At 45.2% G+C, this 27,831-nt stretch overlaps 1 protein-coding gene across 8 annotated transcripts in view; it reads left to right on the forward strand.

Moving 5' to 3' along the window:
- The first annotated feature begins 5,987 nt into the window (after nucleotides 1-5,987).
- Nucleotides 5,988-27,831, forward strand: part of HTR1F (5-hydroxytryptamine receptor 1F) — a 187,235-nt gene continuing 165,391 nt past the window's right edge. For 7 of the 8 annotated variants that reach the window (XR_006288007.1, XR_006288006.1, XM_043538403.1 and 4 more), the window contains exon 1: nucleotides 6,163-6,435. The gene's annotated coding sequence lies outside the window, so the exon portion shown is untranslated. Of the gene's footprint in view, nucleotides 6,436-27,831 lie in introns of all 8 variants that reach the window. The other variant, XR_006288008.1, reaches the window with a different exon arrangement.

Below are 27,831 nucleotides of genomic sequence, written 5' to 3' on the forward strand. Positions count from 1 at the left end.
CAGCTGTCACTAATTCAGTAGTGAGTATCACAGGAACTATATAAATTTCAGTTATCTGAAAAACCCAAATTGCTTGATGAATGACATTCTTTGTAAGAGCATTTGATGCTTAATTGCTGCTGAGATGGTCGCTTCTTTCTAAAACATCTCTCATGCAACTACCTATTTGTATAAAGGAGAGTAGCATTATAGGCAATAACCTTTGAAGAAATTAAGGGAAGTCCCATCTCATTATTTCAGGAAGGGTGAAGGAGTATGAATTCTATTGGCTTTTGTGGGGATATTTATTAATATAGGTGCAATAGGGAGATTTCTAAAAGAATGTTAAGGTTTGAGGTTGGTAAGAAAGCTTAATGGCTTATTGTAGTGTAAAGTACTAAACATGAGAATGGCAGAATCCGGTCCTCTGCAAGTCAAAATAATTAAAAAACATACACACACCCTGCAAAGCCTTACTCCCCCTCTTATTCAGTTGTAACATTGTCAATCCACTTTCAATTTAATAATTGTAAAGGTAACTTACTCCATCTTATTCCCTTTCTTCCTGGCTTCATACCAAATTTTCTTTGTTAACATAGATAAATGGAACTATTTTTCCTGCACGGTTTTCTGTCTGATCCCCCTTTCCTTCTCTGTCTGATGATGTCCTTTCTTTTTTTCACCCACTTTTCTCCCTCTTTCCCCTACCACCCACAGATATTCATCTGAGCACAGACTTTTCCCCCTTATTACATAAAGAGTTGCAAATCTATGAACTCTGATCCCTGACTCCCCCTCTCCAAGAAAGTGTCTTGACTAGGCTGGTCACCAGTGAGGAGCAAGTGACTGAAAAGCCCCACCAAGCTCATTTCAAGCATATTAGCCTTGGGCAAAAGGAGTTTTCACACCCTTCCTATATCTGCAATGGGGCATGTTAGCTCTTAATCTTTATGCTCCTGGTGAGAAGGGTGTGTGGGTGAATATTCATGGAATATAAATAGAAAATAGGTATAAGAAAATTTGCATTGATTTTCCTGCTGCAAGACTTCCTTTTTAAACTTAGCACTTCCTCTGCGTAGCCCTACGTACGGAATGCTGACAGTGCAGCTTGCTGAATAATGCTTGAAGCAAATGTTCCACTCATCTCATTAAGCAAAATAATCAGTGGCTTTTCTAAATAGCTGGTTGAATTCTCATGTAATAGTCATAATTAGAGACCTAACAGTGTTTTAATTAAAAAAAATGCAAACAAGTGGTCTGATTTGGAGTAGTGCTGGGCACCTGCTACTCTCCATTACAGCTGGTCTATTACCACCTGTGCTGAATTGCTCTCATGAATTCATTAATGAATTCATTATGAGGAAGGCATGAGAGACTCAGTGAGGCTAAATTCTTCATTAACTTTACAGTTTGTCCAATGCTACTGAAGTTAATTTGGGATGTTAGTGGAGAAATTGCTCCCCAGTATATAGATATATACAATGATGCAGAAAACACAAAGGCAGGAACTGAAAGGATCACAAAATATATCAGCCCGGGTATTTCCAAACTGTGGACCTGATGCTGAGCATCTGCTAATCCCATTAACTGATTCAAGAAAATCTGTTTTCACCCACACAGCCATTCAGTTACGTTTCCTAGCTCTAGGGACCAAAATGTAGTGTTCAACTTTCTTCCTATAGCTGCACCTGCTCCAAATCCCTCTATCATGCTGGCTTGGTATTCATTCCCACAGGAGTTGATCGGGAATGAGTTAACGTGCCTAGAACAGGGATATGTTTGCAGGAGGATGGAGATTTCCTATTAAACAAGATGGAGAGGAACTGGTGTTGCTCTCAGCAAGGGCAATCAAAAAGGGAGTGACATCCTTGATCCCTGAGGGCTCATATTGTCACAACAAGGCTCAGTAGTAAAAAAGCTTCTACTCCCTATGGCACCAGCAGCTGAACAGTAAATATCACACACATTTCATCCTGTCCCTGCTGGGGTCCTCCTGTGGCTGTCTGGCTGACCCAGTTCATATAGTGTCTATTCTCACTCCTTGTTTCAGTAGCCCCACGCTGCTGCTGTTTGGCATCTCTGAGTGGAATGAGCAGTGGCCGAGGCGAGAGGCGTAACCACCTGTCAGCTTCTTGCATAGCCTCAGCTGAGCAGGAGGAATTGGCAGGAGCCTGCTAGCCCACCCAGCGGGAGCAACTAGTCCCTCTTTTATGCCAAAGCACCAGTATTAGCTCTCCCTTCTTAATGCCTAAGTAAGAAGATGGAATGGGATGAAAAAGTAGGAGCCCCACTGGACCAATCCCCATGTCCTGCGTGAAGGGGCATGCTATCAGCCAAGGCGCTGGGAGGGGCAGGAGTGACTGAGGAGAACCCTAGACACCAGCTGTCCAAGTGTATGGAGGGGGGATGGCAAACAGCTGAAGCTTGTTAGTCTCCCTGGACCATATAAAAAGAAGCGTAGCCTAGGAGAAGGCTTTTGTAGCCGGAGTGGTAAAAACCCTCTCCTTCAGGGGGGATATATACTACTGATGGATTATAACTTGGGGGTTTTTTCTTTCCCAAATAGGTTTTAAATTTGGAAAATAAACCTGCAAAGCCTGCATCCCTGGAGTATGCATATAAGCCTACTGGGCATTATGTTAGAGAAAAGACAGCTTCTAAAGGACTGTAGCTTGCTGACTAGCTGCAACCTCTATTCCACTTTGTTCTCCTTTGCTGTGGGGAGGAAAACAAGTTGCTAGGAGGCAAGTAAGTATGGGATGGGAAAGAGTAAAAGTTGCTACTAACCTTCCTTGGGGTGAATTGGAATCTTTTTTCAGCCGTAATGAATTCCTCTAAAACATCTATCACACCTGCTGGGAGTAGGGGGCAGAGAGGCTGTGTACTGCTATGCTCAGGAATAACTATTTAAAAGCCTAGTCATAAATTGGTGGCTAATATAATTAATGAGAGGGGGATCCTCTTATTAATTGTAACCTCTGTGGAGCAGAGACCATTACTTCAGTTGCGCTTGGCACCGTACTAAATTCTTATCACGGCTTTTAGCTGCTTCTGTAGTACAATCTACATATAAGATGAGACAATATGTGAGTAAAGCAAAAAGACAGAAGGAAAAACAAAGTAACAGTGAGGCAGTTATGACTGGTGTAATAAGCAGTGGTCAATACACACTGCTGTCAAGTAACTTGTAGGCATCGTTCTATGGGTGGAGGTACTCTAGGAAAAGATTTGAAGAAGGAACTGTAGAGATTCCTAGCTTGGACTCTGACTACCATTGCCTATGCTATACCTGTTTGGGGGGGATAACTAGAGAGTTTCTATCACCATCATTGTCAGTCAAGCACTTTTTACCAGCATCAAATTTCTTTGTTTAAAAAAGAACTCAAGGTGTGGCAAAAAAAAATAATGCTAAATCAACATCTCCAGAAAGGCACTTTCACATTCACAAGTAAAAAGAGTGTAATGGTTTCAATTTGAAGCCAAGAGGAGACCACAAAATTACCACAGTTTAATAATAAATGATTATTCCTGTTTAGCAGCAGGTGTGGACAGGGCAGCAGTGAGCTGCATAAAGTGTGCCATGTAAGGTCATTTGTGTTCATGTCAGAACTAAACCTCCACTCATTCGAGGAAGGGGTGGGGGTTACATTATTAGCATGGATAAAACTGTATTAGCTAGTGGCAAAATCTGCAAGACAAAGATTGGATTCAATTTAAATCTGGAATTTAAAATGTGCAATAGTCCTTAGTGACCACCCAAGGAGGTGTCCTTTAACAATGGATTAAAGAACACTTTCCTGGAAACCTGGGAGAAACTACAAAGTGGATGTGGTTGTTAGTGCAGCTTTCAGTGTAGACAAGTGTTTCGTGTAAAACACTTTCTAAGTGATACATAATGCAATTCAACTTTCAGCACCTCTAGCTTTTAAAGCTTGCTTGCTTGCAATGACAGATAGTGCTTGGTTTAGTTGGAACAATGGCTTGGTTTGGTTTGTTTTTTTTTAAATGCAGCTGTTATAAATACTTATGTGCCTCTGTGAACAACAATTTCAGGCTGAAGTGAAGGGAGAGAAGTATGTGATCTATTTAAATACTTTTAACATGTTCATCAGAACACTGGGTGAACCAGATGCTCCTTTATGCAAAGGGAGAGAAGTGAGAGAGGCAGCTGGCAGAGCAGCCTTCACCTTCTAGAGCAAACAGTGCGGAACCCACAGGGTGAACAGCACCATGCACTAGGTGAGCGCTATGGGGGTCTACCCAGTCCCACTCGCCATACTCAAGATGGGCTCCAATTTGGATGACACCACCCAGGGCCAACCTCCTGTGCACTAGCTGGTTTCCAGAGTCTCCTGCAGGAGGATCAGAGTACCCTCTGCCCAAACATGGGAGAGTACCTGACACTTGAGGACACTCACCTACAGCTCTCAATGTTGGACCTTCTTTGGGGGCATGGAAGCAAGCTCAGCAGGGGCCTCCTCTTGAAAGGAGGGATGGAGCTGGGCCGTGAATTATGTTTATCACGCTTACTTTTTGAGACAAGCACCCAGCCCTCATTGGTGATAACAAAAGGAGGGCTAGCAGGGGAAGGCTTGGCAGGTAAGGATGGCAGGATGGGGGCGAAAGAGAACATGACTAGGGAGAGGGAAGGCCTTCCTCTAAGGGGGAGGAGGGGCTCTCCCTTGCCCATCATCACACATGCACCCCTCAAGGATCCTGCCAGATGGCTATCGAAGGCTGGGTCTGCCTGCTCAGCCAGGCAGGACAAGGATTCCTCCTGATGCCCCAGGGGAGTAGGCAGATGTCAGCTTTAGATGGAGGAGGGGAGCTGGATGGGAAAGGTTGCCAACAGTGGTGGTGCTGCTGCTGTCCGGAGGCCCAGGAAGGCCCAGTGCCCCCTCTTTGCTAGGCCAAGGGGGACTACCTTTGGACATGCCTCGGTGCTTGCCAGGGGAAGCAAAGAGCCTTCCCCGGTAAATAATGTAGAAGACCCCTGATGGGCACCATGAACGACCCCTCCAGGCCGCATCGCTACCATGTGCCATTGCTGGTAGCTGGAGGGTATCCTCTCAGCATTAAGATCAGCTGAAGGAGGGCAGGGTCCTCACAGCCCTGTGGCAGTAAGGTGCTATGGGAGACCAGCTTTCCCATGGCAGAGAGAAGAAGCAGAAGAGCAGGAAGGAAGGGTGGAACAGAGGGGAAAACCACCCGTAGGTCCAGATCCTCCAGAGTCTTAAGGTGGGGACAAAGACACCTTCACTGAGATGCCCTTCTCCACATCCACCTGGGCAGCAATCTCCACTGCCAGGGGGAAGATGGCCTCCAAGATGTCTGGGCAGGACATCTCCACAGCTGCGAGCCCCGCTACTTGTGCCAATGCCGCTGCCCCACGTAGGTCTCAATGTGGGGTAGGGCAGTCATGAAGGAAGAAGCAGTTGTGTGGGGAGGGGCTGCGGCAGATGGTATGGCAGGCCCAGCCATAGGCACGTGGGTGAATGCCCCCGCAGCTGGTGGAAGGAATGGAAAAGGAGGGGCATAGCCAGGGCAGCTGTTGTGGAAGGGGGCTTCCAGGCAGGGCCCTATCCAGTCCCTTTTTGCCAGCTGAGGTGGCCGCACAAGTGGTGGCAGCTGTGAAGTCTCCACTTGTACCTGCTATTGGTGTTATGAAAGCACTTGGGACCATGCGGGGGCCAAAACCTGAGGGGTACAGCAATGGTGATTGCCCCCCCTTAATTTGATCCTTCTTACCCTCCCCCAATAAAAGCAGCAGCCTCAGCCCTGGCTGTGTCAGGGTGTGCTGTGGGGGGGAGCTAAGGCTCTTCCCCACTGCAGTGGGGGCAAACACAAGCGGAGACAGTCAAAATAATGGGGGAAGGAGAACCCAGGAGGGGAGGGGACCAGCTCCTTTGGCTGGACAGGGAGTGGGGAACTCCACAAAGAAAAGCGGGCAGGGAAGATTAGCAGCGGAAGGAAGCAACGCATGGCAAAAGGAGAGGAACAAACTGAAGGGGGAAGAGCTGGGGACCGGCTCGGTGGAAGGGAACTCGGGGGTGGGGAGTGAGTGAATAATAAAGGGCGGGAAGGGGGAACGGCTCGGAAAGGGCGGGGTGGCCAGGTGGGGGAAAGGGCCCCCCTTCACCGGGGTGGGAGAGCCCGGGTGCTCGGCAGGCAGGGGGCTGCTGTCCCCGCTCCCGCTGGCTGTAAGGAGCGGTGGGCGGGTGAAGAGCTCCAGGCCTCCCCCCGACAGCAGCCGATCAGAGCAGCAGCCTCCGCCTCCTTCCTGAGCAGCCGCCGCCGCTTGCAGGCTCAGCCCCCGTCCAGACTCAGAGCAGCGGCGGCTGCACTTTGCTCCCCTTGCCATCCAAAGGGGCTCCGCAGCCTGGACTAGCGCCCCGCTCCGCTCCGCTCCGGGAGCTGGCGGGAAGCAGAGGAGGATGCGGGTGTCCCGCAGCACAGGTGAGAGCCGGTTTGCTTTGAAGTGCAGCCAGCCCTGGCGTGAGAGGGGCTCCTGCTCTGGCTGGGGGGCGGAGGAACGCGGTTGAGCGCGGGCGCTGGGCTCCTGGCTCGTTCTGCGCCCACATGGGCTGGCTTGCATGCCCCTCGGTTATACCTGCAGACGTGCAAGCCACTCGCCTCTGCAAACGGTCGGGGTCTTGTTTCTGCCTGCCTTCCGTTACTCATCGCGTGCTGGGAGATCAGTGCACGAGCAGCGTGGACGGCGAAGTGCATTTGTGCACCGTTACTTCGTGTGCCGGTTTACAACAAGAAATCCATAATGTTTCTAACACCGTTTGAACCCCTCCCCCGTTTATCTAGTAGGAGAGTGAGGCTGGGTGAAGGAGAAGACTCTAATTGAAGAGATTTTCCTTCCCACTTCTTGGTATCGGAGTCTTGGTGGCGAGCCTTTAATCTCCACCAAACCCCCTTGCTCTGAATCTAAACGAAAAGTTGCTGCTGCTTGGGAAAGTGGTGGTCTCGAGCCGTCTCCGTCTATGCTGCTTATCTTGCGCTCTGTGTACGCGGAAGCAGGGCAGCCCGCTGTGCCTGCTGCAGGGACAATCCGCATTTCAGCTGTTGCATACAATAGCGGAGCCTGAGTGTGCTGCTGCCTCTCAGGGGCTCTAAGAACTAGTTTAATACTGAGTTAATTCATCTCGCCCTTTCTCCCGTCTGTGTTCGGATTTCTGGCTAACTCCTCATGAAATGCAAAGGAAAATAAACTGCATGGGGGAAATTAAAATTTAGTCGTCTGTGTCTCTAATTTCTCTATAGATTGATGCCTGTATATTCGGGGGGAAAATACTTACAAATATAGTATTTGAAACATAGGAACTATATTAAATTATTAAAGCTGTAGCTCTAGTTGGCTTTTCACTGTTTTCTTTTTCAAACTAAGTGAAGTGTAAAATTTAGCTTAATTTCATTTTGGTCACAGCTTGGTTTTAGTTATTTTCACGTTTTAATGTGCTCCTGCTCTAGCACAATGAACTAATGTTTAGATCCCAATCACAGCAGGAAAATGTGTGTTTAAAAATATTCCAATAAAAGCTTGTTTTTTAAAAACATGTTTTGGAAACATTATATATAGTTCTTAAGTTTTTATATAGCTTGTTTTAATGAACTTAAATTTGGGTCAGATTTGATCTGGTAAGGAAGTTTTATTTCCCCCCTACATTGTTTTTGTGTTTGCATGATATACACATACCATAGATATTTGTGTATACAGTGCAGATGGATTTTTGTAGGTCTCAGAGTGTGTGATTTCATATGCAAAATTTCATCTGAAGTGCAAGTAAATTTTGAGTCTTCACAATGGTAAATCGTAATCTTTCATCTTAATTCTGTTTGTGAATCCTCCACTGATTTACAAAATCATCCCAAACAAATCAAATTGTTTGTATTATCATAGTGCTAAGAAGCTTCAGTCATGGATCAGACTCCATTGTGTTAGGTGCTGTACAAACACAGAACAATGAGAGTTCCTGCCCAAAAGAGCTTACAATGTAAATGGTATTCCTCCACACTATAAGTAGTTAGATTCCATTTAAGGTTCAGAATCATAATGAAATCTGCCTCCAACTTCATGTTCCTGTGGAGTTTCCTCTGAGAAAAGGAATTCAAGAATGCAGAAGTTAGGAACTATATGCAATGGCTGTTAGGTGCAAGTTTATAGTGGTCGAGGGCCTTACTGGATTGGGCATAACATGCCTTTCTATAAAGTATGAGTATCCTGTTTTGGGAGATGTTAAATATTCCTTGTCTTCTTTCTCAGGTATATCCTTGTCTTGTTACACACTCTGATTTCTTAGAACTTTGAACTCTTCAGGGTCTTATCCCGGTCATGCACTGGGAGTGGTAACCTGTTACAAAAAATTACTTTAAAGAACAAGACTATTAGTTTAAAAGCACTGTATCTCTTCACTTGGGAGGAAAAGAACTACAAGAAAAGCTATTTTTGATCTTTGTAACCTGAATGGAGCCCAGGATCATTGGCAGCCTTGTTAAGAGTATGTTCTTGGGAGGTTTCCAACCCAATATCCAGACCATGGAGGATTGGAAACATGGACAGCCATCCTTATGCTTATATTGGAACCTATAGCTATTTAAACCAAGTATGCTTGTATTTGAACCTATCTTAAGAAGCTTTTGTTGTTCACCCATCACTTGCCCCCTTATTGTTAAAAATAGAGAATAAGCAATGATGCAGCATGGAATAAGTAGTAGATGTTGAGCTGAATATCAAGATCTATCGACCCAGGTGGTAAATATCTGCCTTTGGGGACAGCAAGTCGTTTTGTTCTCCAAAACAAGAATCACCACATATGTCACTGTTAAATGTATATTGAAGGGTGAATTATGCGTCCCTCTGCATGCGTGTGTTAGAGAGGGAAGTGTAGGAAGTTGATTCTCCCTCCATGGAGGTGTGGGGGAAATTGATGTTAACCTTGCTGTTGAAACTGACCCCATCCCATTCTGCGTCAAAATCTATGCACTGTATGCAACATATGCAAGAGCTGTAACGCAAGAGGCCTACAGGCCTGTATCCTGTAAGACTTGGCTTAAGATAAAGCATTTACATGTGCTAGGCTGTGGCACTTGACCCAGATAATGGACTAGGCCAATCTCTAACTAGAAAAGAACCAAAAGTCCCTAGCTGTCCATTATAGGCACCCTCCACCCTGCAAAAGTCTGTAGTCAAAACACTGCCACAGTAAACCGCAGATCTTGATAAGATCTTAATAATAACATGGTGCGTCAGCACTGTGCTAGTTATGAAACTGCCCTTCCATTCATTCCTTTATAAAGCTTTATTAATAATGCTTGAGTGGTAAGGAAATGTATCATTTGGCTTGAATTTGGACCTATATAAGTCTAGTATTATAGGGATAGGGCAGAGAGAGACCAAGGTGGCACCTGCACGTGACCATCTCTGTCTCCTTCTACTTGCATGCTTGTATTCAATAAAGGACCTCAGACTGTTTGAACCAAACCGATGGTGTGACTCATTTTCCACAACATAGGGATTGGGTGTAATCTAGCTCTCCCTTCTGAGGCCTGAAGGACTGAGGTGGGTAGCACTAGTGACTTGAGGTGGGTATTGCTGGATGGGCGAGGCTAGGGCTGTGACTCCTTCACTCATGGGCAGTGGGTATCCTAGTACAGGAGAGGCTGTGCCTCCTCAAACAGCCTGGTGTGGCCCCGCCCACGCTCCACCCCCCCAGATCCTCTGCTGCCTGCTTCCAGTTTCCTTCCTGCTCTTCTGTGGCAGAGAGGCTAGGGTAGGCAGGCTGGGGCCAGTGCTCGTAAGGCCTAGGGCAGGAGGTGCTGGGACTGAAGCCAAGTCATGCTGCCCACCCGGTGCTCCAGGGCTGGGGGTGCTGGGACCACTCTGCCTGCCCGGCGCTCTGGGGCTGGGGCGCATGGGGATCCGACGGCCATGGGGTGTGTGTGTGTGCACGCTTGGCTCTGGTGAGGGATGGGGGCTAGCCTCCCCCAATGGCTCATTCACCTGCTTTCACTGTTTTCCAGGAATAGAAAGGTGCACTTTTCACAGTAATGCCCTCATGCCCCTTCCAGGCCTCTGGAGTTAAGTCTCCTCACGGGCGGGTGTGCTGCTTTGCCATTCCTCAGCACAGAAAGCTCAGAGCTGCTCAGGATGCTGCTCCTGGCAGCTGAGAAGGCTGTGGGAGAACTTGAAGGGAATAACAGAACCATAGGCAGGCAGGCACGCAGAGCGGGTTGCTTCAGGAGAGACTGCTGTGCCGAGCAGAGCCGGGGGCTGACCCTCCTGCTGCCTCAGGATAGGGTGGTCAGCCTGCTGTCTCCCCCAGCCCCAGACACCACTCTCCTCTCCTTCTCCCCTCCCCACCCCCTTCAGCTGAAAAAGCGGCTGACAATCTCCTAGGATGCCCCTGGAATGATGGGATTGAGAAACCTGCATCATGTGATGCTGGACCTGCCCCATGAGGCATTGCAAACCCTTCCCAAAGCACCCTGTGGCCAATGTTGATGCACTCTGCCAACACAAGGAGTTAGTGTGGATGTGCAAAAGCGGTTTTAATTAAAATGCTTTAGTTAAAGCGGCATAACTTTCATTGACAAAACTTTGTAATGTAGACAAGGCCAAGGTGGGTGAGGTAATATCTTTTATAGGACCAAGTTCTGTTGGTGAGAGAGACAAGCTTTTGAGCTACACTGAGCTCTTCCTCAGGTCTCGGAAACTTAATCAGAGTGACACAGCTAAATACAAGCTGGAACAGATTGTTTAGCATAAGTAGTTAACACATATTTCAAGGGCCATTTCACCTTGAACAGTCCCATTAACACCCCTCCGGTCATAGGGAGGAAAGGAAGAGGGCTGGGGAAGGAGCTCTGGGGTTTGTTAGTCAGTTACAGATTGTTGTAATAAACCATAACTCCAGTGTCTCTATTCATAGAAGATTAGGGTTAGATGAGACCTCAGGGGGTCATCTAGTCCAACCCCCTGCTCAAAGTGGGACCAACCCCCAACTAAATCATCCCAGCCAGGGCTTTGTCAAACCGGGCCTTCAAAACCTCTCAGGATGGAGATTCCACCGCCTCCCTAGGTAACCCACTCCAGTGCTTCACCACCCTCCTAGTGAAAAAGTTTTTCCTAATATCCAACCTAGACCTCCTCCACTGCAACTTGAGACCATTGCTTATTTAGTCCCTGATTTTTAGTATCTAGCAAAGTTATGAATTTAAGCTCCCATGCTCCTCTTTTGGAATGACTGGAGGGGTGTTAATAGGCCACTTCAGCTTATGCTAAACAGTCTGCTCCACTGTGTATTTAGCTGTGAGACTCTGATTAAGGGCTTGTCTTCCTGTACAGTGCTACAGCAAAGCAGCGCTTTAGTGAAGATACTAGTATGCAGACTGGAGACCTTCTCCTGTCAGTGGAGTTAGCTACCACCTCTCGGGGAGGTGGATTATGTCGACAGGAGAAGCTCTGCTGTTGACATAGCACTGTCTACATGGCGGGGGAGGGGCATGCCATATGACACTTTTGAGCCAGTTATAATCAGCAATTGTGTCAGCACCAATGTGTGTCATACTACTGTTTGTTTTGTGAAATTTAAAGTTAATTAAATATCAAACTTCTTTGTAAATTTATTAATATCGGGGCTTAAATTCAGCTGGATCCATCTGGAGCAGAGTTCCGGTAAATATTTTCAAACCTTGGGAAGCTCCGGCAGCCCCATGCAGAGCTGAAGCCCCATGCAGGGCTGAAGCCCCAAGCCCCAGCAGTGCTGGGAAATACTTTGAGAATTTAAGCCCTGATTAACATGCCATTTTTTAAAATGGCAACATCTAAGATTACTATAACTGAAAGAGTAGAAACCTTTTTTTCAGTTTTGTTGTGTCCATTTTACAACACTTCTCTACACCTGGTTTCACTAATAGTCTGTTTAACTGGTTCTTTATGAACCTTTCACCTAGCAACAGGGGAGAGATGAAAACAACATGGTGGCAAAACCAAAAAGAAACCTACTTTTATGGATGGGTGTTGTACCTGAAACTACTTTCAACACTCTTTTTTTTTTTTTTTCTTTTTAAAGGACTAGATCGCCAGTTGTTAGTTATCCCACAGGGCACCATCTAAACTGCCTGAAGTAACTCGTATTATTATCCACCCAAATGACTGACATTAGGTACCAGACTTAACCTTATAATAATGCAATTTTATTATTTGGTGGGTGGCATCTCATGGCTTCTTGTGCATTAGACTTATTTATTTTAAAATCTTTATTCTTGCCTGCAGGTTGTATGGGTAATTTACTCGGGCAAACAAAGGTTATGGAATCTCTAATTGAAGCTTCAGCAGTTATGGTAATTCTAGAAGAATGCTCATTTATGTCACAGTGGTGCTTAGCAGGAAGGATTCCTCAGCATTATCCTGCAACTACTCTATTAAAGAGAAATTGGTTATGAGCTATTCTACCTAAATATTACATTTCTCTGCCTCCTGGTTCTATTATTTTCAAGCTAATTATATGTATCAGACATAATATTGCTATTTATAATCTGCAAACACAATGTAGAAATAAAAAAGTAGAAATTATTATGCAACAATAAAGCAGGGCCGCCCTTCAACTGGCATTTAGTAGGCTTAGTAAGATGGTTGAATAAGGCTGCTGCTCCTGATGTGCCGAGCACTCTTCATTTGTATTATAGTTATAATACAAAATGAAGACATTCTACAAGTGTTTGCCCTTCAAAATATAAATTTAAGTGTTGCATACGTGAGTGCTGCAAACCTCTATTGGAGGGAATGGGTGGCTATTTCTCTACTCCCCTATTCTTCGTCTCCTTGAAGAAATGCGCACGTGAGCCATGGACCTTCCAAGCTTCATAAGTCTGTCCCTAAAAGGTTGGAAGATAAGGTGTCCTGCTCTGACACCTCTGAGTTTTCCATTGCCTATTGTATAGTTATGTCAGATCACCATTTGGGAGTATGGTGCAGTACCCAAGAGGTGACACAAGGCTTAGTTAGAAGTTGACAATGGATGATATTGTTGTCTTTTACAGTTGTGCATCTGTGTGTCTGCACATATGTAGTCTTTCCACCAGCAGATGAAGTATGTGAGCCCACAGGAGGCTAAACAGCTGTTAATATCAAACGTGGCTTTTTCCTATTGCGAAATACCAGAAACTTGGCACTCAAAGGGGAGCTCCCCAAGGACTTCAAGGGCTTGTCCACATGGCAAGTTAATGTGTTGTAATCGGGGGTGTAAATCTACAGTGCACTAGGTAGCCAGGCACCAACAGGGCATGTGGATCCTGCTATCATGCACCAAAGGTTCCCTAGTGCTCTTTGACGTACTGCTGCTTCAATATGTAGTATGTTGTAGATTTACACCCTAGCTTGCCATGCATTAAGTCTTCCTGTGGACAAACCCAAAGACACTGGATTCACTTATGAATGAGAGAATTTTGGCACAACTCTCAGTGCAATGCTGCCTTTTTGTAAAATACATCTGCACCACACCTTGCTGAATGTGTTTAAGCACTGTTTTTAATCATCAAAATGCAAGATAAATTTCAAAACTTGTGTTTGAAAGGCAAGCAGACCAAGTTGCAGATATGACTTATCACAGTGAGAAATGGCTGCCTTGGCAAGCTCCTGGATAATTCCTCCAAAGATGATCTTTGAGCAGTCTGATGCAAATTCACCCCATATGTAAGAACATGCAGTTCCATTATAACTAGTGGAGTTATGGCTGCTTACACTTAAGGATGGTCTAGATAATACTTAGTCTTGCCACGAGTGCAGGGGACTGGACTAGATGACCTCTTGAGGTCCCTTCCAGTTCTATGATTCTATGATAAATTTGCCCTTCTTTGATAATGGAAACTGGGCAATGATTCATAGATATTTAGGTCAGAAGGGACCATTATGATCATCTAGTCTGACCTCCTGCACAACGCAGGCCACAGAATTTCACCCATCACTCCCGCAAAAAACCTCACACCTATATCTGTGCTATTGAAGTCCTCAAATCGTAGTTTAAAGACTTCAAGGAGCAGAGAATCCTCCAGCAAGTGACCCGTGCCCCATGCTACAGAGGAAGGCGAAAAACCTCCAGGGCCTCTTCCAATCTGCCGTGGAGGAAAATTCCTTCCCGACCCCAAATATGGCGATCAGCTAAACCCTGAGCATAGGGGCAAGATTCATCAGCCAGATACTACAGAAAATTCTTTCCTGGGTAACTCAGATCCCACCCCATCTAATATCCCATCACAGGCCATTGGGCCTATTTACCATGAATATCAATATATAAGAAGCAGGAAACCTACAGGAGACTCAGTGGTTCTGCTGACTCACCAGGGAGCAAGAAGGATATGGCAAAGGAGCTAAATGGTTAAGAAATCGGTCTTCACCACAGAGAATGTTGAGAAGATAACTGTTCTCTTCAGGGAGCAAAGATGAGGCATTATCAGGGTTCAGGGGTCCAAAGAAGTAGTGCTGGAACAAACTGATAAATGAATGAGCAAAAAGTCACCAAAACTTCAGAATTCTTAAGTTTCTTCAGAACAACTAGGGATTAGGAGAGAGCAGGAAGGAAATCAAAGAAGGAAGGAGAGGAAAAAGACAAAGTCCACCCTGCTGGTAATATTCTTCCTGTTAGCCACAGAATAGCCAGATTTGCCATAAGGATTTTTTTCATTAGTTTTCCTAATGTAGGGAAACTGCTGCTGGTACTGCAATAACAAAACTTGACACAGGGGAGAAGAGAGAAAAGAATGTGTTTTTAGTGGTTAAATATTTCCAGCCTGCAAAGCACTTCTGGGAGAGCAAACCAACCCCCCCCGCCCGCCATCATCACCACCTTCTCCTCTCCCCATCCCCCAAATTTGATTTGGGATGAAATAAAAATGTAATCAAGTTTAGCCTCTTCTTCCCCCTCCTCTGCCAATCCCATTTAACTGTGAATCCACTCCAACAGCAATGCCTCTGCTTCCTTAAAATTGCCCCCAGAGGGAACTAACTATTGGAATCTGCGGGATGCTGTGAAGCCTCTAAAGTCTATTCTCTCTCTTTTTCCTGCATTAACCTCAATTAAGTAAGATCAGCATTTGCCAACAGTTGTGGCACAACATTTAAAATGTTTGGCTTGGCCCTTTATTGCTCCTTTTCTTGAGGGGGGAGAAATATTACGTCTTTACTTCCCTGTTCTTCAGAAGAACTGTGGTGGGTTAGTGACCTCACAATAAGCTGAAACCTGACAGTAGGTGACCTTGCCCCTAACTGAGCAGGGAAATAAGTCAGAATTTTTTTCCCACTGAAGAAACAATGAGGAGTCCTTGTGGCACCTTAGAGATTAACAAATTTATTTGGGCATAAGTTTTTGTGGGCTATAACTCACTTCATCAGATGCATGGAGTGGAAAATACAGTAAGCAGGTATAAATATACAGCACATGAAAAGATGGGAGTTGCCCATTCCCACATCCACCGTAACAGAATTGCCCTTGTTAGCACTGACCCTCCAATTGGTAAGGCAACTCCCATCTTTTCATGTGCTGTGTATTTATCCTGCTTATGCCCAAATAAATTTGTTAGTCTCTAAGGTGCCACAAGGACTCCTCGTTGTTTTTACTGATACAGACTAACATGGTTACCTCTCTGAAACCTTTCCCCTCTGAAATATTTTAAGTTTTTGATGGAAAAATCAAAACTGAAATATTTCAATTATGAATTGCTGCTACACTGCCTCATGGGAGCTATATCTCAGGTGAGATAGAGAGGCCCATTCTCTATAGCGTGGGGTTCCTGCTCAGACTGCATCTCCCATGTTGCACCACTGTCTCCCCATTGGTGAAAAGAAAAGGTATATCATGGCTGCATTGCATCATGGGAGGTGAAGTCACAAAAGCTAGTTGAAAATCTAATTTTCTGTTGAAGAATAGTTTTACATTGAATTTTCAACCAGCCCTACAGGAGGTGTTTCTAAGTGATAGATCCTGCTCCTGTTGGATTGGACCCTTAGACTACATAGGAGTCAAATTCCCCTTCTTGCTCTGTTGGGGGCTGTGAGAGCTACAGCTCAAGTTTGTCTGCTTTACAACTACATAATGATTTAGGGAATATACCTAAACCTAGCTGTGGTTGGAATTAAATGTGTGCCTAAGGGATTTATGGTGATAAGAGAATTTGGATGGGTAAGGCAGATGAATTGAAGCTGCTGTGGATATATGTGTTTATCTGATTTCCTGGAGTCTTAATGATTGCATTGATAGAGAATGCACTTGAGCTACCTTGACTCTAAAGCAGGGGTTGGCAACCTATGGCACGCGAGCCGATTTTTACTGGCACCCTGCTGCCAACCAGGGTCCTGGGCGCCGCCGGCGGTCTGGGGTTCTGTCCGCCGGTGTAGTGTATTACATTTCTCCCCATAGGAATGTGCCACTTGCAGAGCACCAGGACTGGCAGCCGTAAGTAGAAAAGGAGGACTTGTGGCACCTTAGAGACTAGCCAATTTATTTGAGCATAAGCTTTCGTGAGCTACAGCTCACATAAAATGCATCAGATGAAGTGAGCTGTAGCTCACGAAAGCTTATGCTCAAATAAATTGGTTAGTCTCTAAGGTGCCACAAGTCCTCCTTTTCTTTTTGCAAATACAGACTAACACGGCTGCTACTCTGAAACCAGCCATAAGTAGTATACCATAAGTAGCACATTCCTATGGTGAGAAATGTAATACGCTACACGAGGGTAGGGAAGGCTGTGCATCCCCAAACAGCTGGCCCACTTCCACCCCCTCCTGCCTGACTGCCCCCCTCAGAACCCTCCACCCATCCAAACCCCCCCCCCCCCCCGCTCCTTGTCTCCTGACCACCCCCTCCCGGGACCCCACTCCCGTATCCAAGCCCCTCTGACAGGCCCCCCGGGACTCCCACGCCTATCCAACCACCCCTGTTCCCCGTCCCCTTACCATGCCTCTAGGAGCATCAGGACTGGCAGCCATAAGTAGTAAACTGTAAGTAGCACATTCCTATGGGGAGCAATTTAATACACTACACCCAGCCCCACTTAACCCACTGATGGTCTGGAGTTCTCAAAATATGTTCTCTCACCCCTTATTAAAAATTACACTGCAATTAGCTTGAAAACTTTGTTTATATATTACAGTAATCGTTAAAAAATGTATAATGTTAATAAATACATAGGTTTGATGAAATAAAGTAGTTGTACTTATGTGCCTGTCCTTAATTTGTGTTTTTGATGATTTACCTTCTAAAAAAATCTCGCACGTCTCGCACCCCCGAAAGGGCATCTTGCACCCCCAGAGGGTGCGTGCACCCCAGGTTAAGAACAACTGCACTAAACTGATAAGATCTGCATTTTAATTTAATTTTAAATGAAGCTTCTTAAACATTTTTGAAACCTTGTTTACTTTACATACAACAATAGTTTAGTTACATAATATAGACTTAGAGAGAGAGAGACCTTCTAAAACAGTTAAAATGTATTACTGCCATGCAACCTTTAAATTAGAGTGAATAAATGAAGACTCGGCACACCACTTCTGAAAGGTTGCTGACCCCTGCTCTAAAGCCTTCTGTGTGGGCTTAAGTGAGGATTGTATCACTTATCTTTAAGCAGTGTTGAAGGCCATTATACACCATCCCTATAGTAAGTATGCTGTATTATATAACAAATGGAAAATTTTCTTGCTAAAGGAATAGAGGCTGTGTTATAACTGTATACTTTAAACTCCAGATACACAGGTTCTGGTTCATGTTGTACTTGTCTTTTCTGTTGAAAAGATGTGGGGAATCCTGTTCATGTAAAGGAAAAATTGCCAAGTTTTTGGTCTGTACACTAAATGAATTATTACCGTATGCAAGCCCTATGATAGCACTGAATATAGGGATGTACTCCCTTGATACTTTTTGAGTTTGTTTATACTAAATTAAATATTCTCTATGTAAGTTTGGCTGGTTGCTAGGTTTTAATATGAAACAAATGATGTGGCATTTACTAAGCAATCTTGTAACTCATTTGCTTGTCAAAATAATGGACTACATCTGACATTGTGTTTGACCCTAAAAGTTCAGAGTGGCTGGGTTCTTTTGTTGACCAACTGTTAGCTGGTGTTGGAAAGGTGCCAGGAGATGCTGACTGTTGCTAACTTACCCTGGTTAGGTGTGGCTCAATAAGACTCTGAAAAGAAGGGAAGTGCTGTTGAGTCTGAGGATATAGAATCTAGAACAGAGAACTGTCCCTAGAGAAACCTTAGCAACAGTTTAGGGAGACTTTAGGCTGAGATTTATTGGTAACTCAAATGTCATAAAGCCAAACCCCAGGAAGTGGATAAGTTTGGATTAAATGCAGGATGGGAACCTGCACTCTAATTGATGACCACATTATTCCTCTTCAGCTGATGTGACAAATCATAGGACTGGAAGGGACCTCAAGAGGTAATCTAGTTCAGTGGTTCTCAACCAGGGATCTGGGGCCTTCAGTAGGGCCGCGAGCAGGTTTCAGGCGGGCCACCAAGCAGGGCCAACATTAGACTCTCTGGGTAGTAAGCTGAAGACCCACTGCATGGGGCTGAAGTCCAGGGCCCTGAGCCCTACCACCTGGGGCTGAAGTTGAAGCCTGAGCAGCTTAGCTTCACGGGGCCCCCTGTGGCATGGGGTTTGCCTGGCTTGCTACCCCTAATGCCAGCTCTGGCTTCTATATGCAGAAAACCAGTTTTATTGTGGCACAGGCGGGCCATGGAGTTTTTATGGCATGTTGGGGGGTGGAAGGGAGCCCTCAGAAGGAAAAAAGGATGAGAACCCTGGATCTTCTTAACCCTTTACAGGTAAAAGGGTTTTTCCTCTGGCCAGGAGGGATTTAAAGGTGGTTAGCCTTCCCTTTATATTTATGACACGCCCCCCCAAATCACAGATAGGGTGAAACGCTGGCTGTGATTTCTTCCTGGAGCTCTAGGAGAAAACAGAGTTAATAAGACACATGCACCTCTAAATATACTACCAAGTATATAAAGACTAACAATATTTTCCACATCTCAAGGACCAGTTGATTCTGGGAAACTTTCACAGGAGAGTGCATCAGCCACTTTGTTAGAAGCTCCTGAGATGTGTTGTATGTCGAAATCAAAATCTTGGAGAGCTAAACTCCACCAAATTAGTTTTTCATTATTTCTGGTGGCGGTATGAAGCCACTGTAACGCAGCATGATTGGTTTGCAGGTGGAAACGCCGTCCCCAAAAGTATGGGCGTAGCTTTTCCAGAGCGTAGACAATGGCGTAACGTTCTTTTTCACTGACTGACCAGTTGTTTTCCCTCTCAGACAGCTTCTTGCTGAGAAACACTACAGGGTGGAGTTTAGAGGTGGGGGGGGGGAATGCTATGAGGTAATTAACAGCTCCCAGGCGCTCCTGGACCGTGAATGGCCCTTCCCACTACGCTTCCATTTTATGGGCCTGGAGTGCCTTTATGACCATGACCTGGTCCCCTACATTGAAGGAATGCTCTCTAGCATGTTTATCATACCAGGCTTTTTGCTCTTTTTGAGCATCCTGTAGGTTTTCTTTAGCAAGGGCTAAAGAGGTTCGGAGGGTGTTTTGTAGGTTGGTTACAAAGTCCAGAATGTTAGTTCCTGGGGAAGGAACTAACCACTCCCATTGCTGCTTCACCAACTGTAATGGCCCCTTAACCTCAGCCATATACAAGTTCAAATGGTGAAAATCCTAAACTGGGATGTGATACAGCTCTGTAGGCAAAGAGCAACTGCTGCAACACTAGGTCCCAATCATTGGAGTGCTCATTTACGAATTTACATATCATGGCTCCCAAAGTTCCATTAAACTTCTTACCACCATCAAACAAATGGCATGGTGGAGGAGTGGCAACCAAGTGATTTACCCCATGGACTTCCCAAAGGTTTTCTTAGTTCCTGCCAGGAAATTAGTCCCTGCATCTGTGAGGATGTTGGAGGGCCAACCTACCCTGGCAAAAATGTCTGCTAGTGCCTGGCACACACTTTAAGCAACACCAGGGCTAAGAGCTACTGCTTCCGGCCATCAGGTGGCAAAATCCATGAAAGTCAGTATGTACTGCTTTCCTCTGGGTGTTTTTTTTGGTAAAGGACCCAGAATATCCACAGCTACTCGCTGAAATGGAACTTCAATGATGGGGAGTGGCTGGAGAGGGGCTTTGACCTGGTCTTGGGGTGTTCCCACTCTTTAGCATACCTCACAAGACCAGACATAGGTAGAAACATCCTTGCCTATTCCCTCCCAGTGGAATGACCTCCACAAACGGTCTTTGGTCCTGTTCACCCCAGCATGGCCACTAGGGGGATCGTGGGCTAAGGTCAAGAACTTTACCCGGTACTTAGTTGGAACTACCAGCTGTCTCTGAGGATGCCAGTCTTCCTGGTGTCCACCAGAAAGAGTTTCCTTGTATAAAAGTCCTCTTAGAAGAGCTGAGAGGCGGTGGGTTGCTCTGTGCCGCCATCCAAGCTCTCTGGAGGAGTTCATCTGCTTCCTGTTTGGTCTGGAACTGTTCCCTTGATGCTGGAGACATCAGTTCCTCATTGGATAGTGGACCTAGGTTTGGTCCCTCTGGAAGTGATGTAGGGAATGGGGCTGTTTCCGTTGACTGTGAACCGCTCTCTGCTGGTGTACTATGTTGGGTTTCAGGCTCTGGCTGAGCCTGTTGTATAGGGTTATCGGCTGCTGCCGGTTCAGGTTCACTGGGGCCCTCTGGTGTTGGGGTTGCAAGTACTGGATTCAGTGCTGGCAATGGGTCTGGTACTGGTTGTTCTGCCGGTTCTGGTTCTGGGACTGGCTCTGTCTGGGTCTCTGGGACTTGATCCACTACTGCTGTTGCAGACATTGGCCTGGGGTCCGGGTCCATCACCTCTGATCGGGTCCTGGTAGAAGTTTCCGGAACAGAGCTAGGCGTGACGGCTTGCTTAGCCTGGCTGCGGGTGACCATTCCCACCCTCTTGGCTAGCTTCACATGATTGGCCAAGTCTTCCCCCAACAGCATGTGGATGGGATAATCCTCATATACTGCAAAAGTCCATGCTCCTGACCAGCCCTTGTACTGGACAGGCAACTTGGCTGTAGGCAAATAGAAAGAATTTGACTTGAAGGGTTGTATTGTCACTTGAATCTCTGGGCCGATTAAATTGGGGTCCACTAAGGAAGCATGGATAGCCGACACTTGTGCTCTGGTGTCCCTCCACGCGGTGACCTTCTTCCCGCCCACACTCGCAGTTTCCCTCTGCTCCGAGGGTATCTGGGTCTGAGGACCTCTGGTGTGATTCTGGTGCAATGAACTGTAATCTGTTGGGATTCTTGGGGCAGTTGGCCTTTACATGCCCCGGCTCGTTACATTTAAAACATCGTCCAGCTGACGAGTCACTGGGGCGAGGTGGGTTGCTGGAGAACGGTGTGGCAGGATAAGGTGTCTGGAGTATTCCTTGGTGTGTAGTTGGGGCCTTGGGCTGCCCCAGGTAGTAGGGTGTGGTCTGAGGGTGTCCCTTCTGGTATCCACTCCAACTGTGACCAGGGTTGTTCCTCTCTCCTCCCTCCACCCGTTTTGTTCCAGCTTGCCCCGCCTCTCTGGCGGTCTGGGACTGCTCGTATCGATCAGCATAAGAAGCAAGACTTTCTGCTGAGTCCATTTCCTTATCCCATAAACACTGTTTTATTTCCTCCTTGGACATATTCAGGAATTGCTCCTGAGCTATCAAATCACACATTCCATCAAAGCTAGTGGCACCCCTTCCTTGGACCCATTTATCTAACAGATCCTTCATCTGGTTTAGATAAGCCACATTACTTAGCCCAGGCCCTCTCTTAAGGGTTTGAAATTTTACTCTGTATGTTTCAGATGTAATTTGAAATTGTTTTAAAACCAAATCCTTGAACTTATTATAGTCAGAAGCCTCATCAATAGGCATCTTATTGAATATGTCCAGAGCTCTTCCAGTCAATTTTGCGACCAATGTGGTCATCTTGTAAGCTTCAGGAATTTTATGGAGAGTGCATAGTCTCTCAAAGGTGAGAAAAATTCAGAAATATCACTGGATTCATCATACTGTGGACACAGTCGCTCCCATTTGTGGATTATTGGGGAAGGATGGTTAGGGTTATCCAGTAGATTCCGCTCAGCCCTTACCTTCTCCAACTCCGGTTCATGTTTCCTCTCTTTTTCCCTCTCCTCCATTTCTTTTTCCCTTGCCTCCATGGCTCTCCTGTGAGCAGCCTCTTGGTGTTTTTCTGCCGCTATAGCTCTCTTGTGGGCAGCCTCTTGGGGTTTTTTCTGCCTCTTTTGCGGTCTCCATAGCTCTCCTGTGGGCAGCCTCTTTGGCTGTTTCTGCCTTGGGCTCTGTCATTTTTGTTTCTCTGTTTTTAACTACTTTACATCCGAGAGTTAGAAATCAAACAAACAAAAACTTGGCTTGTCAAAAAAAAAAAAAAAAGTTGTGCTGTAACCGGATACCTATGTTCTCTGATAGTGATTGTCAGGTTTTTTTTTTTTAAAAAGGATTTTTCTGTAGGCTAACACCTTTTGTCTCCAGGCAAATAGACAGAAAACCCCTCGAGTTGTTCTTAGGTTAAAAAAACAAACAAACAAACTTCTTCAGGTCTGTGAATTTCCCTGCAGGAGGTTAACTACCCTGCCTTTAGGTAGGGAAAACTCCAGCTCACAAAAGACAATTCCCTTTTGTCTCTGCTCTGGCCCCGAAGCAGAGAAAAAAAAACCTCTAATTGCTTTCAGCTTAAAACCTGCTTTCCAGCAGCACAAAGGAAAAAAAATTCCCTTTTTAAAATCTGTGCTTCTGGTTGAAAAAATCTCGAATTGATCTCAAAATGATTTCAAGTTAATCCCACCGCTCTGCCACCATGTCAAGGTTCCTTCCCCACTCTGAACTCTAGGGTACAGATGTGGGGACCTGCATGAAAAACCCCCTAATCTTATTTTTACCACCTTAGGTTAAAACTTCCCCAAGGTACAAACTATTTTACCTTTTGTCCCTGGACTTTATTGCTGCCACCACCAAGCATCTAACAAATATAAGCGGAAAAGAGCCCACTTGGAAACGTCTTTCCCCCCAAAATCCCCCCAAGCCCTACACCTCCTTTCCTGGGGAAAGCTTGATAAAAATCCTCACCAATTTGCATAGGTGAACATAGACCTAAACCCTTGGATCTTAAGAACAATGAAAAATCAATCAGGTTCTTAAAAGAAGAATTTTAATTGAAGAAAAAGTAAAAGAATCACCTCTGTAAAATCAGGATGGTAAATACCTTACAGGGTAATCAGATTCCAAACATAGAGAATCCCTCTAGGCTAAACCTTAAGTTACAAAAAGACACAAAAACAGGAATATACATTCCATTCAGCACAACTCATTTTATCAGCCATTTAAACAAAACAGAATCTAATGCATATCTAACTAGATTGCTTACTAACTCTTTACAGGAGTTCTGACCTGCATTCCTGCTCTGGTCCCGACAAAAGCAACACACAGACAGAGAGAACCCTTTGTTCCCCTCTTCCCCCCCCCCCCCCCCCCCGCCTCCATCTTTAAAAGTATCTTGTCTCCTCATTGGTCATTTTGGTCAGGTGCCAGCGAGGTTATCTTTAGCTTCTTAACCCTTTACAGGTGAAAGGGTTTTTCCTCTGGCCAGGAGGGATTTAAAGGTGGTTAGCCTTCCCTTCATATTTATGACAGGGGTGCAGAAGCAGGGGGACACCCTGACATTAGTCCCCCTCTTTCTCTCCCCCCCCCCCGCCCCGCACCTCACACAACAAGCAGGAGGCTCTGGAGAGCAGCTCCAAGGCAGAGGGCAGGAGCAGCACAGGGCAGTGGGGGGAGGGACAGCTGAACTGCCCGCAATTGATTGCCTGCTGTGTGGCTGCCACACAGGGAACTAAGGGGGGCTGCCGGTCCACCCTGGTTCCAATCCCCCACCACCAGCTCCGACGGGCTGCTCTTCCTGCAAGCAGTGAACAAAGCAGGTAGCTGCCAAACAATGTTATAAGGAAGCATTGCACAACTTTAAAGGAGCATGTTCCCTAATTGATCAGCAACATAAGGACTTTAATCGGGAGGACTTTAAGTGAGGAGTTACTGTACAACATAACATGATACAGGCTTCTCAATCCCATCATTCCTTGGTCATCCTACTAGACTGCAAGATGCTTTTCAACTGAAGTGGGGGGAAGGTGGGGAAGTGTCTGTCTCTCTGCTCTCTTCCTCCCCTCCCCCATGCTCTCTGTCACACAGTGTGTGTTGTGGGAGAGTGGGTGTGTCAGCATGCTGTCTTGTAAGTTCAGTCCTGAGGCGGGGTAGGGGGCAACAACCCCTCAACATCAGTCCCCGCCTCCCTCCCCGGCTCTGCACAGCAGTCTTTCACACACACCTCCACCCCTGCCTGCCTGCCTTGTGTTGGTAGAATGGTAGAGAGCGGAATTATTCCAGGTTAATGATTCGCTCTTTGTTTCCTGGAGCAGAGCAGCATGCTCAGTTGTCAGAAGCGAGTTTTGAAAGGGGAAGGGTGCATGCCTGCAGGGCTACTGAGTTCAAAACAATGAGCAGAGCGGTCAGGGCAGGCATTGTGGGACACCTTCCGGAAGCCAATTACAGCGATAAAATCAATCACGGTGTTTACACTGGCACTTATGGCGATAAAACTTCTGTGTAAAAAAGCCTTATGACTCTCTCGTCAAGGGGGTTTCATTACAACACTCCAACTGAGAAATTTTTGTTGCAAAAAGTGGCTTTGCAGTGTGTACACCTCCAATGTTTTGTCACCAAAAACTACCTTTTGGCGAAAAAAGTTGGCAATGTAGACAAGCCCTTACTAAAGATATACCACATCTACTGCTTCTCCCCCTATCCACAAGGCTTGTTACCCTGTCAAAGAAAGCTATTAAGTTGGTTTGACAAGATTTGTTCTTGACAAATCCATGCTGATTGTTACTTATCACCGTATTATCTTCTTGGTGTTTGCAAATTGCTTTATTATTTGCGCCATTATCTTTCCATGTATTGAAGTTAAACTGCCTGGTGTGTAATTCCCCAGATTGTCTTTATTTCCTTATTTAGAGATTGGCACTAGATTTGCCCTTTTCCTGTCCTCTGGAATCTCTCCCATTTTCCATGAGTTTTCTAAGATAATTGCTAATGGCTCAGATATCTCCTCAGTCATATCCTAGAATACTCAAGGAGCTATTTCATCAGGTCCTGGTGACTTGAAGACATCTAACTTGTCTGAGTAATTTTTATCTTGTTCTTTCCCTATTTTAGCCTCTGATCTTACCTCATTTTCACTGGTATTCACTGTGTGAGACGTCTAATCTCTACTAACCTTTTTGCTTAAAACTGAAACAAAGAATTATTTAACACTTCTGCCATTTCCACATTTTTTGTTTTTCCTCCCCTCATTGAGTAACAGGCCTATCCTGTCCTTGATCTTCCTCTCGCTTCTAATGTATTTGTAGAATGTTTTCTTGTTACTCTTTATGTCTCTAGCTATTTTAATCTCGTTTTGTGCCTTGGCCTTTCTAATTTTGTCCCTACATACTTGTGTTATGCTGTGTTTGTGTTCATCCTTTGTCATATGACCTAGTTTCCACTTTTTGTAGGACTCTTTTTTGAGTTTCAGATCATTAAAGATCTTCTGGTTAAGCCAGCATGGTCTCTTGCAATACTTCCTATCTTTCCTACACAGTGGGATAGTTTGTTCTTGTGCCCTTAATAATGTCTCTTTGAAAAACTGCCAGCTGTCTTCAGTTGTTTTTCCCCTTATACTTGCTTCCCATGGGATCTTACCTACCAACTCCCTGAGTTTGCTAAAGTCTGCCTTCTTGAAAGCCATTGTCTTTATTTTGCTGTTCTCCCTCCTACCATTCCTTAGAATCATGAACTCTACCATTTCATGATCACTTTCACTCCTGCTGCCTTCCACTTTCAAATTCTCACCAATTCCTCCCTATTTGTCAAAATCAAATCTCGAACAACCTCTCCCCTAGTAGCTGTTTCCAACTTCTGAAATAAAAAATTGTCTCCAATACATTCCAAGAACGTGTTTGGATAATCTGTGCCCTGCTTTGTTGTTGAAATCTCCCAGCACCACCAAGTCCTGTGCTGTCAAGTTTCCTTCCCCACTCTGAACTCTAGGGTACAGATGTGGGGACCTGCATGAAAGACCCCCTAAGCTTATTCTTACCAGCTTAGGTTAAAAACTTCCCCAAAGTACAAACTTTGACTTGTCCTTGAACGGTATGCTGCCACCACCAAGTGTTTTAAACAAAGAACAGGGAAAGAGACCACTTTTAGACGTCTTCCCCCAAAATATCCCCCCAAGCCCTACACCCCCTTTCCTGGGGAAGGCTTGATAATAATCCTCACCAACTGGTACAGGTGAACCCAGACCCAAACCCTTGGATCTTAAGAACAATGAAAAATCAATCAGGTTCTTAAAAGAAGAATTTTATTCAAAGAAGATGTAAAAGAATCACCTCTGTAAAATCAGGATTGTAAATACCTTACAGGGTAATCAGATTCAAAACACAGAGAATCCCTCTAGGCAAAACCTTAAGTTACAAAAAGACACAAAAACAGGAATACACATTCCCTCCAGCACAGCTTATTTTACCAGCCATTAAACAAAAGAAAATCTAATGCATTTTCTAGCTATATTACTTACTAACTTTACAGGAGTTGGAAGGCTTGCACCCCGCTCTCCTGCTGGTAATTACCATTTTTTCATGGTCTGTGTGTATAAAAACATCCTCACTGTATTTTCCACTTTATGCATCCGATGAAGTGAGCTGTAGCTCACGAAAGCTTATGCTCAAATAAATTGGTTAGTCTCTAAGGTGCCACAAGTACTCCTTTTCTTTTTTTTTTTTTTTTGGTCTTGTCCCCTTATTGGTCATTTTGGGTCAGGTGCCAGCGGGGTTACCTTAGCTTCTTAACCCTTTACAGGTGCAAGGGTTTTGCCTCTGGCCAGGAGGGATTTTACAGCACTGAATACAGAAAGGTGGTTGCCCTTCCCTTTATATTTATGATGTGATCTTTGGATGACTTTGTTAGTTTATAAAAAGCCTCATCCTCTTCTTCCTGGTTTGGTGGTCTGTAGTAGACCCAACCATGACATCACCCTTGTTTTTTCCCCTTTTTATCCTTACCCAGAGACTTTCAACAAGTCTGTCTCCTATTTCCATCTCGACCTCAGTCCAAGTGTATACATTTTTAATATATAAGGCAACACCTCCTTCCTTTTTTTCCCTGCCTATCCTTCCTGAGCAAGCTGTACCCTTTTATACCAGTATTCCAGTGTTGTGTATTATCCAAAGCCTCTGTGATGCCAACTATGTCATAGTTGTGTTTATTAATTAGCATTTCAAGTTCTTCCTGCTTATTCCCCATACTTCTTGCATTAGTATACAGCCATCTAAGATACTGATTTGATTTTCCCCTTATGTTCTCTCCTGTCTCTCCCTTATCCCTGCGATAGCGGCTCGTGCTTCTCCCTCCTTTCCCCCCACTTTCCTCCGATTCCAACCCTTCTCCCAGGTCTCCACGTTTTTGACTTACCTGTGGGCTTTTGTCACTTGCCAGCATAACACACATCCATTGTAGAGAATGGATGAAGATGATTATTATGTGTTCTTTCATCAGTGGAGACCTCTCTGCAGCTGGCAGGATGTGGAAACTTGAAATAGAACTGTGTAAAAAATAATAAGATTCTTGATACACGTTGGTATGTCCTGGCTCCTGACACACAGCAGCAAGAAGACTCCCCTGCAACTAGGAAAAACACGATTAACAGCAACAACTGTCAAT

Source organism: Chelonia mydas, chromosome 1, assembly GCF_015237465.2.
Source record: "Chelonia mydas isolate rCheMyd1 chromosome 1, rCheMyd1.pri.v2, whole genome shotgun sequence".
Taxonomy (NCBI): domain Eukaryota; kingdom Metazoa; phylum Chordata; order Testudines; family Cheloniidae; genus Chelonia; species Chelonia mydas.